The sequence below is a fragment of the Anabrus simplex genome, chromosome X (genome assembly GCF_040414725.1).
Source record: "Anabrus simplex isolate iqAnaSimp1 chromosome X, ASM4041472v1, whole genome shotgun sequence".
NCBI lineage: Eukaryota > Metazoa > Arthropoda > Insecta > Orthoptera > Tettigoniidae > Anabrus > Anabrus simplex.
The window spans coordinates 55,748,134-55,767,227 of record NC_090279.1 but is presented as its reverse complement, the minus strand read 5'-3'; the positions used below and the strand labels follow the sequence as shown (position 1 = coordinate 55,767,227).

At 36.6% G+C, this 19,094-nt stretch overlaps 1 long non-coding RNA gene across 1 annotated transcript; it reads left to right on the top strand.

Moving 5' to 3' along the window:
- Positions 1 to 2,166: 2,166 nt before the first annotated feature.
- Positions 2,167 to 12,083, top strand: LOC137503091 (uncharacterized). Its single transcript, XR_011019041.1, has 3 exons — positions 2,167 to 2,219; positions 9,775 to 9,905; positions 11,988 to 12,083. It is a non-coding gene; the product is annotated as an uncharacterized lncRNA (long non-coding RNA).
- Positions 12,084 to 19,094: the final 7,011 nt, after the last annotated feature.

Genomic DNA, 19,094 nt, shown 5'->3' with positions numbered 1-19,094 from the left:
AGTTCAGCACGTCCGTGAGTGTCCCTGAAAATTAACTCAAATTCCTTTATTTGGTTTACCATTCTAACGATGGAACGAGTAGACCTCCCCGAGATAACATTTGTATCCATCCCACAGGGGCTGTACCAGAAAAAATGGAAAGCATTTTCCCAGTGGGACTTCGCATTGACCGGTCATATTTTCTTTCACGGTTGGCGATGCAGCCGGCGAGGTTCCGAAATCCCTTTGCTGAACAATCAGGTGTCGCTGGAGATAGCGGTGAATCTTCTTCATTTTTTTTTTTTTTTTTTGCTATTTGCTTTACGTCGCACCGACACAGATAGGTCTTATGGCGACGATGAGACAGGAAAGGCCTAGGAATGGGAAGGAAGCGTCCGTGGCCTTAATGAAGGTACAGTCCCAGCATTTGCCTGGTGTGAAAATGGGAAACCACGACAAACCATCTTCAGGGCTGCCGACAGTGGGGTTCGAACCCACTATCTCCAAATTACTGGATACTGGCCGCACTTAAGCGACTGCACCTATCGAGCTCGGTCGGTGAATCATTAACGGCACAGTTTTCTATCGCAATGATACTGTACAATGAACAAATAAATTTCATTCCAGCTACTATTACACTGTTCACGTAACTAACGAAAAGAAAATATGTGTACCTCACTGCACGAAACACAGCAACTTAACGAGATCTCACAGAAACGAACTAAGACACACACACTCTACGCAAAATACAGTAGGCCACTGTATAAACCAACAGCAATATACGGAAAGAAATTACGTATAGTTATTACGTGGAAATCCTTTCTTTATAAGACAGATATACATAAACATTGAAATGAGATACACATGCGGTTGTATGCTACACAGTCACGGTGCTCTTGTGATGACGTCACGAGCAGGACGAGGGAAAACTAACATCTAGAGGTGTGACAAACGGTTATTTTTGTGTAACTGCTACATCTGTCACTGCTACAATAAAGTAATTGTGAAAAGTATCAGTGAAAAATAACGTCCACCGTTACTCACCTTTTACCGGTCACACATTGGTGTTCTGTGCGGTCACAGCCTAGTCACGGCTTCAAGCTTGTCCCCGTTTAACGTCCAACGTTACTCACCTTTTACTGGTCACAGCCTGGTCACGGCTTCAAGCTTGTCCCCTTACAGCTGTGTTGCAAATTGCCATTCATTCACTCACACATGCGCGCACGCATCACTACACACACTGTTGAACAGCAAAACACGCATTCCAATTTGCTATAAAGTTATCAAGAGGCAGACAGGGGATGAAATGAGAAGACAACATAGCATCTTTTTCTGAAATCTAGAGGAGTGAGTTTGAAAATGCCCCAGTTAAGGATGGAAGACAAGAAAACATGATGATCTGTCTGCCAAACCTTGCACAAACCGGTACAAGAGGATCGTTTAAGTAAAATGAAGAACCGATAATGTGTTATTTTGTTATAATGGATTGTGTGAAATGAATTAATAAAAACTTAAGTGGGTAAAGAGACGTTATCACGTTCGTTTCATTCATGACAATCTGAAATGTTTATTGTACTTGTTATGAATATTCAAACAATTGTGCTCATTGTGTTCCACAGTGTAAGGGGACAACGCGCCCGCCTGTCACCTGGCGGTCCCGGGCTCGATTCCCGGCGGGGTCAGGTTTATTCAATTATAATGATGTCAAAGTGAAATAGTATTACAAAATGCATTTTATCTACGTTCATTCTATAATATCAGTTCAGTATGGAAAGTTAGCATAATAATTTATTTATGGTACAAGAAAAATTATACGGGTGAAACTTATAATATTATAATGTAGGTAGCCTTGCACGAACAGCTGAATGTGTGATAACAGTTTACACTTTAGTTACCACTACCAGATGACAGCAGGAACTTTAAAGCAATCTCCTACGAAACCGCTCTCACTTAGAAGACATGCGTACTATCTGAAGGTCACATTCTGTGTCTGTAAGCTGCTACTAGTGACTGGTCCCCACTTCCCAGTTACTGTTTTCACTAGTATGTTTTTCTGTTGTCGTTACTCGATAACCTGTTATTTCTCGTCCTCGTTACATTTGTAACAGTGACAGACATGTAACTGGGACAAAGTAACTGCTACGTTATTTTTCAGCCATCTCTACTAACATCTACTGCACAACCAATCTGGGCCACCCGTGAGCGGGATATTGCACTCAGTGCCGCCAGTGCCCTTTTCAGTAAGTGTCTCATACTACGATTGTAGACATTACGAATGTGTTCAACTACAGCTCTCCCCACAGTTGTGTATTTTAGTATATATGAGTGTTACAGTGTGATTTATTACAAGTATTGGAACTGTGTGATATAACAAGCCCATTCACATTTCAAGTAGCGGAAGAAGTGTCTCACACTCTGTAGTTGTCACAAGTAATACATCCTTTCCTAAATTCAGCCTGTTCTACTGACTGTTACAAATCAAATTTGTTCTTCAAGAGTTTGTTTTAAGTGATTGAACAAAATTCAAATATCGGATTTTGTTTCTAAGTGGCTGGTATGTTGTTGTATAAGGCCAATTCTACAGCTTATTCCGCTAAGGGTGCCTTTGCTGGCAAGATGTAGTGTTTACAGTGCACTATGTCTTCTGGTTTGGGCTAGAATAAATTTGTTACTTTCATTGACCTGTCTCAGTCTCATCCTTGACTTTGACAATATGAGAGTGGCTGCAGTATGAGTGATGCTAGTAATGCCATTCCTTATGCAGCCAGTCCCTGCTATGAATGGTGTGAAAATGTTGCTCATAGGGTCGGTTGGTGCACGCATTTCAGTGGGCTTGGCAGACTGATATGTAATAGCAACTGCTGGCTCAGTGAGGAAAGCAACGGGAAACTACCTCACTCCTCATTTCCCTAGTACGCCTCTTCAGTGACACCTAGGCAATCTATGACAGCTAATGGTGGACCTGTTGAGGATCCAACCAGCCTTCGGGCTGAATACCCAACATACATACATTCCGCTAAGGAAGCTACGGATTTTCTTCATTGAGGAATTGTGATTTATGTCTTTTTACACTGCGTCCACAACCTCTAACATATTGTCGGTAATGTTCAAGTTCAATAATGTACATTTGCTAAATGCATAGATCTTAAGTGAGAATATTAGAAGTTAATATTAATCCTTCTCAGTTTCAGCATTCTACATATTTTTAATATTTAAAGTTATTAATTTTCTTAAATTTTATTTTTAATTAAGCATTAAAAATGAATACGCATATAACTAGCTTGCTTTAGAAAACTCCCAGCCTTTGCATTGCAAGTGCCTGCAAGTTGTGTGTAGTAGCAATCTATCATGTATCTAAATTTGGTGGAATGAGGATTTTTTTTCTGAAGAGCAATGCAGATGAAGAAATGCGGATGGTAGTTAGACAAAAAATTGCAATATTTAGTGTGTAATTTCAATTACCGGTATTGTTTTGCTGTGTTATTTACCTCTGTGTGCAATTTTATAGTGAGGCTGTGAATGTTGAGTTGTTCATTACTCTGTATGATGTGACATATGGAAGTAGGGTTCAAATTCTTGAGAGGTTTCCATTTAGGATATCTGTATCTTGTTTTATCAGTCTTGTTATGGAGATTCTTCTGTATCACATCAATACCCCGCAGCAGCTATTTCTGGTAATTTTTTGTGATGATTTAGGTTACAGTAGGCTGTCTCTCTGATTTATTGCTGTGTAAATGATTTTCAGGAGTGAGTGGTGGTGAGATTGCGTGGGGTCGAATACTAGTATCTGCAGCCCTGAAAAACGTTTCCGTGCTTTCCCCATTTTATCATTAATTAACCTTAATTAATGCCACTGCATACCTAATCTTAACCCTTTACCTTGGAGTTGTTAGTGCAACAATAAACTGCTGGCAGGAATGGAAGAACAATCTTCAGGAATACATTCTGGCTGTGGAAACTGTAAACGGTATTCAGAACAAGTAAACACGGCACATTTCAGTATTGTCCCCTATAGTAAAATATACAAAATACAATTGAGCATAGTTTCCTGTATAGCCTACATAGAAATCTGCTCCCTGGCAATGTGTAAGAATCGAAAAAATTAGCCACAGGAACGAAGCTTGTATTACCTGTAGGAGAAATTGTAGTATTCATTGTTTGTGCAGTATGTTTACATTTACAGTAAAATATCACAAAGTGACTAATGAACACTGCAATTGGGTAAAATGAATTCTCTGGGGCACTACTCGAGGTATTCAACATATAAAGTTAAAAATTTCATGATTTTCCCGTATTGAATAGAGAAACACACAATATTAAACAGAAGGAAGGATCCACCTTTCAATACTCCGTTGTTAAGTTGTGATCACTTTGTTAATTGTTTTTAGACATTTATGACTTAATTTTTGCACTGCTTTGCCAATTGGCTGATGAAGACACTTCAAATGTGTTGAAACCGGTCCCAAACGAACAAGTTGTAACCTCTATTTGGTTCAACTTAAAACGGAGTATTGAAAGGTGGATCCTTCCTTCTGTTTAATATTGTGTGTATTCAACATAGACAATTTTCGTACCACCTGCGAAACAATAAAAACTGCTTAACATTTAAACCACTCGTTTGACATGGAACTCCCTACAAGGGGCTCTCTGTTAAACAACACTTGGTTGTGTCATTAGACATGACATGCATAGCAAAATAAAGAAAAGGCACTTAAGTAAAGTTTGCTGGCATTGTTCGATGAAATGAGCTGATGGCAGTATTGTATAAATTTTTGTCTTCATTTCAACAGAATTTTCTTCATTTTCCATTTCCAGTCTTCTGGGTAGAAATGTGAATCAAGAGCCTCCTCAGTTTTTCTCTCTCCACCACTCCTTTCTTTCCTCGAATATTTTTTCTAATTTTACCCCACTCTTCTCTGTACTCTCCTTACCGTATCCATTCACCCCTTTCTGGGCATTCTCCGATGTCATTCTCCTATGACTTTGTAAATACTTACTGTGGAACTCTATCCTCTTCCATTCTCATCATGTGTCCATACTATTTCAGCTTATGTGTCTCTATCTTGCCTTTCAGTTCAGGGAATCCAATTCACTCCCTCATTTCTATGTTTCTGACTTTATCCCTTTATGCCCTCCCTATTATTTCTCTAAAGAATTTCATCTTGGCCTCTTGCATTCTGCGTTCATCATGTATTTTTGTTGTCCATGGTGTGTAATACATTGGGTGCAAAATTTTCTTGCATTCCGTTGGATGTCCCAGTTACAGACTATACATCTCACACATTGGTAAAACTCATTGGCTTGTTCAAGTCTCTATCCAGTTTCTTAATTTATTTTCCCATCTTCTTCAATTATACTCCCTGAATACTTGAAGCTTTCCACAACTTCTATTGGTCTTCCATTTACTTCAATATTCCCAATTCCTTCTCTATTACCTCTTGTCACCACTACTATCGTACTCTTTTCCACACTGATTTTCGTTCCATATTACTCCATCTCCTGATTCCTTACATTATCTTGTTCTTGTCCTTCCATTTCATCTTCTCCACATATTACTGTCTTATCTGTAAAGAGTGAAGCCTTTGCCTCCTTGGTTCCCATTTTTTTGTTGTATACTGTTATGGATTTCATAAATGATTGTAATTAAGATTGGAGGTTATAAAACACATCCATTTTGAAGTTCTGTTTCTACTTTGAACCAGTTTGTTTGTCCTATCTTAGTATTCATACTACTTACTCACTTTTAGTTCATGGCTTTTATAATATGTTCTTCACCTCTCCCTGCCTTCTTTTTTATCAATGCATCCGAGACCACTTGCCATGGTACACTGACTAATGCTTTCTCAATATCGATAAATATCTTCACTGAATCCAGCCTAAATTCCCATCTGTTCTCCGTCACGTTCTTTAGGTTGAACAGATTAAAAACTTTTAAAATTATGTTTACACTGAATATGGAGTATGACACCATATGTAAGTGAAACACAGATAATAACTGGTGCCAAGATAAACAGACTTTGAAGCCTTTTAAATGCCGTGTTATCAGAAGTTCTGGAAGATCATTTTGATAGAACATGTCTCAAATAAAGAGATAGTGAATAAGTTTAATGAGAGGAGAATGGTTTGAGAGAATTTGATCCTGGGAAGGAAAATTTTGATAGAACACATCTCAAAGAACTGTGAACTTGTTCAGTTAGTTTTGAAGCTGATTGTAAAGGATAAAAATGGTAGGAAGATTCCAGTATATGGACCCCGGTGATCAGACTGATATGCAAACCGTACAGTCACTGAATTTTCAAGAAAGGTCATCTTGTTGCGGTTTCAGTTGCATATAAAACTGTATGTTAGATAGCTATTAATACGATATAAGGTGTCATGTAATACTTTTTCTTTTGCTATTGGCTTTACGTTGCACCGACACAGATATGTCTTATGGCAACGATGGCACAGAAAAGGGCTGGGAGTGGGAAGGAAACGGCCATGGTCTTAATAAAGGTACAGCCCCAGCATTTGCCTGGTGTGAAAATGGGAACCCACGGAAAACCATCTTCAGGACTGCCGACAGTGGGGTTCGAACCCACTATCTCCCGAATACGGGATACTGTCTGCACTTAAGCGACTGCAGCTATCAAGTTATAATCTATAAGTTTCATTCCTGTATTGATTGGTATCACACTATAAAGATAATTTAAAAGTCACCACCTGATCAATACAAGATTTATTTACTTCAAAATTGGTAAATTAGGTCAAGACCGGTTTCGACCCCTAAGGGATCATCTTCAGTTGACACATATATAAAAAAGATATTTACAAAAACATCACATGTAAATTATTAATCTTTCAGTTAATTCAATGTTGGTGGGTACATCTTAGTTTTGAAAGTATATGTGTGAGATTTATAGGCTCACTATGTCTAAATTATTGCGTATATAGGTCCTATACTTCTTGACATACAGTGTCAAAATTATTACATTCAATATAATTTATCTATTTGATGAAAACAATAGCAAATTGCTTTCTAAAATGGTAAAGTGTGTACATTTTTAGTTTTAAGGTACATGTTGTTTTTAACATGTTGTCATGTTACAATTTATATTACAAAGTATAAAATAAAATTATTCTTGCATTTGTGCACATTGATAATAGTGAGAATATTGTAGGGTCTTCAAAAATATACCGTTGTTTGAGGTATGTCACTGTATATCTGCTTTTTGAAATGTCAATAGCCTGATTACATTCTTATATATAAGTTATGAAATTTCACTTTTTTTAGTTCGGTCTAATGGAAGAAACATAGAATAACCTTTTTAATGTAGATTCTTCATGACTAAAATGGTATATAGTACCTTATTAAAATAGATCCTTAATACTAAAATACAAGTATGTGGTACCTTCTGTGCTTGTTTTATATATTAAAATAGGGTTTACATTTATTGACATTAGTTCTATGGTTTGTTACCATTTGTAAATCTATGGTCTAATATGAAGGCCAGTTGGAAATATTTGAAGTTAGTCTGATGGGAATGGTTCAATCCCTTGTTTACATTGTTTATTTTTGCCGCTTGTTAGGTACAAGCATGGGATAATCTTGTTAAAATGAACTCTTCATAACTAAAATATTGGTATATGGTAGCTTATTAAAATAAATTTTTGCATTAAAAGTGCTAATTTGTAGTGCTATATGTGCACATTTTTCAAACGTAAGATAGGGTTAACATAGGTTAACAACAGTACTATGGGTTGTTACCGTTTGTGAGATTGTAATCTGATATAACTCGTCAGTTAGAATGTACGAAATGTTTACATAAATAGGACCGGATACATATTTATACTATATTGCTTTGCCTCTTTTTACAAGTGAATTACGTAGTGTAGTATAGTATTTGTTGCAATTTTGTAAGCTGCTGCTGTTGTTGGAGTTATCTTGAGATTCTGTATGTCGTTAAGAAAACATTTTTCTTCTTTTCGCGTGTCGTTACCAGTTAAATGGGTGACTATCGTGAAATGGAGTACGTTTGAAATGTCGTTCGTCTTGATAGAGTTGCACGTTTGTTGTGGCGTGGAGGCTTCTATGTGTTGTAAAATAATGTATGTTAAATGTTGAGACCGTGAATTCTGCTCCATTTCACGATAGTCACCCATTTAACTGGTAACAACACGTGAAAAGAAGAAAAATGTTTCCTTAACGACATACAGAATCTCAAGATAACTCCAACAACAGCAGCAGCTTACAAAATTGCAACAAATACTATACTACACTACGTAATTCACTTGTAAAAAGAGGCAAAGCAATATAGTATAAATATGTATCCGGTCCTATTTATGTAAACATTTCATACATTCTAACTGACCAGTTATATCAGATTACAATCTCACAAACGGTAACAACCCATAGTACTGTTGTTAACCTATGTTAACCCTTCCTTACGTTTGAAAAATGTGCACATATAGCACTACAAAATTAGCACTTTTAATGCAAAAATTTATTTTAATAAGCTACCATATACCAATATTTTAGTTATGAAGAGTTCATTTTAACAAGATTATCCCATGCTTGTACCTAACAAGCGGCAAAAATAAACAATGTAAACAAGGGATTGAACCATTCCCATCAGACTAACTTCAAATATTTCCAACTGGCCTTCATATTAGACCATAAATTTACAAATGGTAACAAACCATAGAACTAATGTCAATAAATGTAAACCCTATTTTAATATATAAAACAAGCACAGAATGTACCACATACTTGTATTTTAGTATTAAGGATCTATTTTAATAAGGTACTATATACCATTTTAGTCATGAAGAATCTACATTAAAAAGGTTATTCTATGTTTCTGCCATTAGACCGAACTAAAAAAAGTGAAATTTCATAACTTATATATAAGAATGTAATCAGGCTATTGACATTTCAAAAAGCAGATATACAGTGACATACCTCAAACAACGGTATATTTTTGAAGACCCTACAATAGTCTCACTATTATCAATGTGCACAAATGCAAGAATAATTTTATTTTATACTTTGTAATATAAATTGTAACATGACAACATGTAAAAAACAACATGTACTTTTAAACTAAAAATGTACATACTTTACCATTTTAGAAAGCAATTTGCTATTGTTTTCATCAAATAGATAAATTAAATTGAATGTAATAATTTTGACACTGTATGTAAAGAAGTATAGGACCTATGTACGCAATAATTTAGACATAGTGAGCCTATAAATCTCACACATATACTTTCAAAACTAAGATGTACCCACCAACATTGAATTAACTGAAAGATTAATAATTTACATGTGATGTTTTTGTAAATATCTTTTTTATATATGTGTCAACTGAAGATGATCCCTTAGGGGTCGAAACCGGTCTTGACCTAATTTACCAATTTTGAAGTAAATAAATCTTGTATTGATAAGGTGGTGACTTTTAAATTATCTTTATAGTGCAGCTATCAAGCTTGGTCATGTAATACCAGGGGTCCTTTGACTATGATCTTGATATCGACAGATAAGTTAAATTATATTTCCTATGGAAGTGATCACTGTTTTAGAAATCATATAAAACTGCAGGTCCTTAGCTTTGATTGAAGTATCAGTCATAAAAAACTTGAGGTCCTATAGGTATGATCATAATATCAACTGTCATGTAAAATTTCGGGTTTTATGGTATGATCATAATATTGATGTTCATATAAAATGACACAATTGTTGCTTAGTTTGTTGACAAACACCATAAGTATCAATGACATCAATAAGGTAATATATTTTTCTGGCTTATGTTTCAGTGTATGGTCAGTGGAAGTAATCAACCATACCAGTACCTTCTAACTACTTCAGTTTGCAGTGCAAAATGGACCTGGAAGCAAAAATCAAAGAGGAACCAGCCTGGCTTGAAGGAAAAACAACTGCATCACTTGTAAGTCTCATTCCAGATAACTTTATAGAGGTCAGAAATTAACCCTTAATAGCTGAATAAGTTTGGCAGGGGCATAATTTTCTATGTGCTTCCTCAGTATTAACACCAGCAGTCACCAATTGCTGAATGAGCATCTATGCGTAGTACAACTCTGTTTTGCTTATTTGTCTGGGAATACACCACAACGCACTACACAAAGCTGCCCACTCTTAGGAACTTAAGGTTGGGCTTGGATTAGTCTGTACTTTTTACTGTCAGTATCAAAATTACTTTGGTTTAGGGGTTGCAATTTTTTATTTTTCCCGTCTGATTAAAATAGAGGATGGTTGGCCAATTGTACTTTAAAAAACTAATATCCTCCTAAACTACTGCACCAGTATTAGCACCACATGTAAAAAATTATTACTCCTACCATAATTAGTGTAGAAGAAGGTAAATCACAAATCTTTCATTAGTGTTTTTGAGCCTGAATACACCAGTCTGCTAAACGAAATGTCAACACAGGTGTGATTATTCTGGGTTACCCCCTCACATCCACAATGTGCTGGAAGATATTATTATGTGTTTTAAGGAACGAGCAGATTTGCCTATGACATACGAGCGATGAAATAGCTCAAAATCTGAATGTACGTTCTCTCAAAATAAGTGTTTTGCTCAGATGTTGAATTCTTCTAGAAAGACAGAATAGTGATTAGTTCATTTTATCGTGGTTTCCCATTTTCACAACAGGCAAATGCTGGGGCTGTACCTTAATTAAGGCCACGGCTGCTTCCTTCCAACTCCTAGGCCTTTCCTATCCTATCGTCGCCATAAGACCTATCTGTGTCGGTGCGACATAAAGCCCCTAACAAAAAAAAATGTTCATTTTATTCCTCAAATACAGGTCAGATTCTATGTTATATAGAGAACCATGTCTAAGGGCTCTAGAATGTATGATTTCTGAGAATGATTTCTTTTATCTGCCCCTTCTTAGTGGGCTTTGACACTTTAAAGACTTAAGGCACATTTAACAGATTTTTTTCTTTCCTCTTTGTCATTATTTCCCTGTCCTTTTTGTGCATCCTTTTCATCCATTCCTTAGTTCAGCTACTCTTCTCTTCTGTATTGAATGTGTTAAGTTGGCATATTCTACAACTTGTTACTTTAATTCACTTTTATTAGTTACTTAATTTACATGAGAACATAAGCTTTTAATCACAGTCCCCCCTGTAATGCTGACAAGGATTTATGAATCTAAGAGTGAAATTTAAATGTCCCGTAGTAGATCATAAAAGATCTTCTGAAACTGCAGATATTAACTCCAACACTGCTGATTCTCCACTGACGGTGTCCTCATCCCCTCAGCTCCTCACAGAACACTAGATAACATGCTTATAGTAGTGCAGTATTTCATTTCTAGCTGCTTTGACTTTGGGTTACATCACATCTTTCACTGTGATATGACTGTGATAAGTCTGCTTCTTTCATGTTTATGTTTTTTATTTTACACATGGAAGCATTGAAATTTGCTGTTTCAAACAGAACTGTATTAATGTTTTATGTAGCCACTGTGATCTCATCAAAACCATAGTAGAGAATGTGATTCCATTATTTCAAGTAATTTTAATCTGTCTATAAACAAACTGTATGCTGAGAACAAAAAAATCATTTAGGAATGTAACGCTTCTAATTGGTTCAGACAACTTTTATCATTTGATTGATATGATTGATCATATGAAAACAGTTCATACAATTTAGTGTTTATGCCTATGGCTGCGTCCTTCTAAATTCTGTGTGAGATAGCCCCCATTCCATCTCTGGTATTACATCTTCTGGTATGGCTAGAAAACGTTTGGCATTTTATATTTTGTTCTCAGTCTCATCCTTTCTCTGACATAAGGAGTGAGCAAGAATAGTAACACCAATCTCAGTACAGCCTTTGGTTATAACAATCCTCTGCTGGTAGAAATCTTCCTTAAACATTAGTGAAATTCTGAAAGTAACTGTAATACTGGAAATTAATGAATTTAGATGCTCATTTGTTGGTGACTGTATTTGTAGATGTGTGTTATGCGTATACCTAATATTTCTTATTTTCCACAGGAAAATTTTGAACATGTATCAGAAGTGATAGCTCTGAAAGAAGAAGTTAAATCAGAGTTAACCGAGCCAGAGTCATCGCAGGAAGACTCTCTTGAGGTAATGTATATAATTTGATAATCCATCGTCAGATAATGGAAATGGATAGAAAATAGCTCAACAGATACCAGGGTTTGATCCATCTTTTTAGTGCACATGATTGATAGTCCTACCAATAATATACTTTTTTATGAGATTGACTGTTTACATATCTAGTTTTCACTTTTCCTTCAAGTTGTTCCACGATCTTGCGTTATGAATTGTGTAGCAGTTAGGATTATTCCAAAGAACTCTACTCTATGTCATTTGGTAGCTGGTATCATTCCTACTAATACTTTTGAATTTGTGAATTAATTTCGAACACAAAGTAGCTGAAAGGTACATTCTTTTGTTACTGTTACAGAATATTTTACTAGTCGTTTCCAAATGAAACACCTTTGTTTTCTTATTGATTATATTAATAATTGTTTTCTAAATAATACAGTAATTTATTGATACAAGTTGCAGGTGATATGCTTGTTTACTCTGATTGTTCGCTTGTATACTATATACATTGTAGCCATCTCTTGGCAAGTGAAAAATATTCTTTTTCTCCTTAATGTGGTCCGTGGTGGTACTAGTCCAATGTGACTTATAATATTTGTACCGGGAGGTGCACCTCAACCCCGCACATTGAAAAGAAACGCCTTAGGGAACACTATCTATCGAACAAAACTTGAAACCACTAATGCATAAAGTTGGGACATTGATCAGAAGATGTCACTACTGAATAACTGAGTATGTTATTTTAACGTTTCCTAAATTGACTGGATTTTTTTTTTTTGTTTTGGTGTACATCAAAAAGTTTGTATTTTTCTCCACAGATGTCCCCACACAAAGCTACGGTCATGCACTCTGGTGCAAGGTGGAATAATTACTGATTTAAAGAAGTGTTGGGTTTATAAGTTTTTTCACCTAAATTTACTTTCATTTATTTTGATACTTCAATGTTTTGCAACACTTCCTTCTCATCTCACCAGCTCTGAAGTCTGGCCAATCACAAATTTCCTGTATTTATTTTTCAGCCAATCATAAGCTTCTTGTAACTTTTTGAGTATCAAATAAAATGAGAGGGTGTGGTCAGATTTTGCCCAGAGCCTTTTCAAACTCTCCCGTCGGGTATAAAAGCCGCGACTTTTTCTAGTTACCTTGTCTTATTCTCGTAAAATTTCTGAGTGTGTGTTAAGACAGGAGGCCTAATTCTTTTTCAGGCAGAACGTCAGCTCAGGTAATGGCCACCAGTTTTCTATATCTGTAGCTATCTCCTTAAACTCACAGGAGGGGAAGCTTCTAACGTTTAACTATGTAACCATCTGTTTTCAAAAATGTAAGCTTTCATTCTGCTAATGTAAAATTTCATACAGACTTAAACTGTAAATTGGGGATAGAGAGTGTGTTACCCTCTCGAATTCCCCTTCAGTTTATCTTGAGGTGACTACGATTTTGTAACCTTTTTCTTCTGTAAATCACTCATTAACTTCTCTTTCGAGTCACCTCAGTTGTGTAGAATTAGCCTCTGCATCATTGGGCCACAAGCCCAAGTAGGGTTTCAAAAGTTGGTTTTCAAGGAGTGCAAGTTTACGACTGCATACATTTTGAGTTTGGACCAGTAATATAACCTGTTGTTCTCTTCCATGAAGGCCCAGTAGTATGGGTACTAGATACCGCTGTGTAAAGGAATTGTAGGTTGTGCCTAGAGATGCCAGAAATTGTATAGTTTTGTGTAATGTTTCCTTGAGTAGGCTGTAAGGAATTGGGAGCACAGCATCCTTGGTTGAATTTAAAGAGCATGTAAACTCTTGTCTGATATTCGTGCAATTTTCAGTCGGGCCTTTGGAAGGCCGTATGTGTAACGTTTGGTGCAAGCTCTGGAACTGTGTCTTGGGAGATATCTCTCGTTATCTAACCAAACGCAACATTTGTGACGTTGTAAACTTGTAAATTGGAGCTGGAAGCTCAAAACTTGTAATTTACAACACTTGGATTTCTATTCATGTTTGCTATTTTGTACCTGATATTTTGTTCCTTGACCTTGTGAAGAATTTTGTTAAATTTGAGATCTAAAAAGAAATATAACCTTTGTTTTAAAGTTTAAATTAATCTTTGATATCGTAGATAGACCCATTAATGCTGACACCTTCTTTCACCTCTCTGCGTTCCACAGATAATCTCGGAACAATATTACTTAAACATGCAATGAATAAATAAGCCATTGAGGAGTTATCTTGCCTTTGTGTTTCATACTTCGTGAGGGATAGTGTTTGTGAATAGACCTTGTAAGTTCACCATTACTCACCTGAACATTCGTTACATGAATAATTCATCATTACCAGGATGCACATTTGATCACTGTCATCGTCCACTTCATAGCATGCGTGTCATCTTCTTTTACTATCACTATGTTGCTATGGGGTATTTCGTTGCCCATTTATTGAGATATTCATTTCACCATCTCATCCAGGAGATCTGGGTTAGCTGCTGAAAATATAGCCATGTGGGCAAGGTTGTGATGAGAGAGGAAGTATAATCATGACCAGAGTGTGTAGTAATTGGCTCTCCTCTAAGGAAATTGGTTGTAGTTAGGTAAGAAGTGTCAAAAGGTTCATCATTTAGCTTTGGTGAGTGGATGTATGTGTTTCAAGAATGGTACATTCTTTGTTGGTGAAGCGATAAGAATCCATCACTTGTCTGGGGCGTTAAATCCGACTCATGACAGCTGCTTCCTAGATTCCATCAAAGTGTGGTGTTGCAGGAGGGATGAAATGCCACATCAGTCCCATGCCTGCAGTTGTGCGAAGAGTTGGCTTTCTGACGGTTATTTCACAGGAAGACCTTGATTTCTGTAGCTGCTCCGTTGAAGTTTGTGCCATTATTGCTGTAAATGTTTAGGGGTTGACCTCTATGAGAACTAAGTTGATAAAGTGCGGAGAGAAATGTTGTTGTGGTGAGATCGGGTATCATGTCTAAGTAGAGAGCCTTATTAGCTAGCAGTCTGGTCTTGTTTGATTTCACACAATTTTTTAATTAGATTTGGGCCAGCATAGTCTGTTCTAGTTTTAAGGAAGGGGCATGTCGGGGTTAAAGGCACCATTTTGGTATTTCTCATTAATTATTCCTCTATGTAACACTTTGCATAGGGTAATCAGGATCCTGATTTTTATTCCCCCAGGCGTGAGATCACGGCTGATGATGCGTATGCAATGGGCGAAACATAAATTAGTATGACACGATGTAATACGGTACCTGAGATGTGTATGAGTGTGGCTTCTTTCTGTTCCCCTTTCTGAAGAGATCCTAAACTTATCTATCAGAGTGTTGAGTGCCAGGATGAAGTAGTCCAAGGTGTTCTGCCATCATAATTATATTTGTGAGGTGATACAGAATTTCTAATATTTCCAGTCCGCTAGTATTTTAGTATTGTGCAGTCATCCACTGACAAGAAGATGGTCTTCTTGATCTATGATTGGACTAATAGTCTTTATATGAGTTGTTAGTTTATTGCACAACATTAATATAATATTTGTGTGAAGGGTTCAACTCCGATACAAACAGTGGACTTTAATTTCACTCCGTTGGTTGTTTACAACAATCTCAGATAATTATATGTTACAAATCTCATGACTGGTCCATATTAAAATGTACATTAATTCAACGAGGTTACAAAAGTTTATTGATATCCTCGTATTCAATACACATTGGGCTCTTAAAATTAAGAATTTCATCTTGTCATACTAATTTAAGGGGACATGTTTCGCCCATTGCATGTGCATCATCAGCCGTGATCTCATGCCTAAGGGATTAAAATCATGATCCTGATTACTCTAGTCAAAGTGTTACATAGAGGACCGTGTGTTATAAAAAGGAGGAAACTTAGTCCCATGCCTGCAGTTGTGTGAAGAGTTGGTTTTCTGAAGGTTGTTTTACAGATAGGTCTTGATTTATTTAGCTACTCTGAAGACGTTTGTGCCATTATCGCTGTAAATGTTCAGCCTACAGCCAACAGCGCATAAGCTCAATGCTCTGCCCATCTCCTCTCCTTTGCCACACCCCCTTCCCTCAATACCACACAGATACAATACAAGAAGTGCAAGTGTCATTTGTTCTGACGCTACAAAGGCAACTAGTTCATACGAGAAAGGTTGACGGTGTAGGTAAATGTATACACAGTGTTTTTCACAAAATTTAACCCTTTTTTCTCTGACCTTAAATATTGTTCTACCCTCCTCTCATTACTGATTCTTCATTACACATCCCTCAGTAGTCGGTTTCAACATTGAAGCTGTAGCCAACTTCAAGCATGAGTGTCTCCACTTGACTAATTCGACAAAAGGAGGTTACCACATCAACTAGTAAAAACATACACAGCAACACACGGTCATGAACTTTTTTTCACTTCAACGAAAATAAAAAGTGAGTGGCCTCCCCATACAAATATGGGTTTGATGCTGCTTGTTGTTTTAAGGGGCCTAACATCGAAGGTCATCGGCCCAAATAAGGATTTAACAGGGTGTCCACCTGCATGGAAAACCACAAATCAGGCAATGTCAGAGAATTCGATTAATAGCGGGAAAACCAGGAAATGTCAGGGAATTCAGAAAATATCTGGAAATTCGTTCTTCGGCCAGATAAAATGGACATACCTTATTTATCCCTTAATAGAAGCACATTTTTTAAATTTTTATAACACTAATCTTGGGTAGGCTTATGTCTTTTATGCCAGGAATAAATTGTAAAGGAAACTGAGTAAACATTCAAACAAAACCAAGTGTGATATTGAATGTGAAGTAACCAATAGCTTCAGTAGCTATATGGGTAGCCTATAGCGCTCTGATCGGTTGATCCAATTTTCAATGTTTTGATTTGCTTACTATTTTATATTCTGTGTTGTTGCTTAATGGAGAGGCCTATATTGCATTTTCAGCTTTCTAATAGCTTAAATATATGGCTTCCACAGCGAAATATGCACATAGACAACAGATGACTCTGTTTGTTTACTATGTAATGATGTGTGCGATAGTCACTACCTCATAAAATGTAAAAAGAGACAAAAAACACTGACTGAATGCAGGTAAGTGTGAAAATCACTTGAACTTAATACTCATTCAAGTGCTCATTGCTATTGCGATTATTATTATTATTATTATTATTATTATTATTATTATTATTATTATTATTATTATTATTACAATTATTAAATGTGCTGTTGTAGGTAAACCTTGTGTAAATGAGTAATGCATCGTGACACCATTCGGGCCGCGCCATGTTGAGTTTCTAACCTATCTGATAAAATGGTTCGTCACGGACGTGGGTGAGTGAGGCTCCTCAGTAATCAAGTGATTTGAAGGTGTTATACAGCAATGGAAGTGATAAAAACTTGAGGCAGTGTTACGTTTGTATTTATGAATCGTACCAACACATTTTGTCGGTATTGTTCTTTTTCTTCCAAATTTGCATTGTAAACAAAATGGGCCGCCAAAACAACAGACTTAGAAGCCCAGCCACTGCCAGTGATGCCAACGTAGACCACCTCATGAAGTGCACGCTGGACGACTTTATTAACTCGGACAGCTTCCTTAAAAAAATTGTGCAGGCCATTTTGACCTGCATAACAGAAATGGTTATAAGAGAACTTGAAAAAAGTTGAATATTTAATGTCGAAGCATTTTCAGAGTTAACTGAAAATCTTGATAAAAGGGAGGTGGAAATCCACAAAATGAAGGAGGATATGGACTCCAAATGTTATTCATTGGAGCAATACAGCAGGAGGAATAATGTAAGATTTTCTTCATCCCCGAATGTTTGAAGAAAACTGAGATGAACTAGTGCTCAGCGTGTGCAAAGCAGTAGGTGCATATGTTACACTTAATGATATTGATAGGTGTCACAGACTAGGTCCTTGATCACCATGGAAAACAAGACCTATCCTATTCAAATTTGTGTCTTATCACTCATGGCAGAATGTCTTCACTAGGAAAAGGAAACTGAAAGGCTCATCCACAACAATCTGTGAAGATTTTACAGCTACCAGAATGTCGATCATGACGACAGCAATCCAGTGTTTTGGTCTTAGAAACACTTGGACTGACTCAGGAGACATTATAATCAAGAAGGCTGATGGGATGAAATTAAAAGTGTGCCAGTTAAAAGAACTTCCAATGGCATAAGCTTCTCCTGCAGTGCTACTTGATTACTTGACTATGTGAGTCCAAACCCATCGTTTACCGTAAGTCACAGCTGAGGAGCTAGCTTTTTTATTTTTTCAAGTAAATTTGTCTATCTATCTATCTATCCATTTACTGTATTTATCTGTTGTTGTTTGAGTCATCAGTCCATAGACTGGTTTGATGCAGCTATCCATGCGACCCTATCCTGTGCTAACCTTTTCATTTCTATGTAACTATTGCATCCTACATCTGCTCTAATCTGTTTGTCATATTCATACCTTGGTCTACCCCTACCGTTCTTGCCACCTACACTTCCTTCAAAAACCAACTGAACAAGTCCTGGGTGTCTTAAGATGTGTCCTATCATTCTATCTCTTCTTCTCGTCACATTTAGCCAAATTGATCTCCTCTCACCAATTCGATTCAGTATCTCTTCATTCGTGATTCGATCTATCCATCTCACCTTCAGCATTCTTCTGTAACACCACATTTCAAAAGCTTCTATTCTCTTTCTTTCTGAGCTAGTTATCGTCCATGTTTCACTTCCATATAATGCCACGCTCCTCACAAAAGTCTTCAAAAACATTTTTCTAATTCCGATATCAATGTTTGAAATGAGCAAATTTCTTTTCATAAGAAAGCTCTTCCTTGCTTGTGCTAGTCTGCATTTTATGTCCTCCTTACTTCTGCCATCGTTGGTTATTTTACTACCCAAGTAACAGTATTCATCTACTTCCTTTAAGACTTCGTTTCCTAATCTAATATTTCCTACATCCCCTGCCTTAGTTCGACTGCACTCCATTACTTTTGTTTTGGACTTATTTATTTTCATCTTGTACTCCTTACCTAAGACTTCATCCATACCATT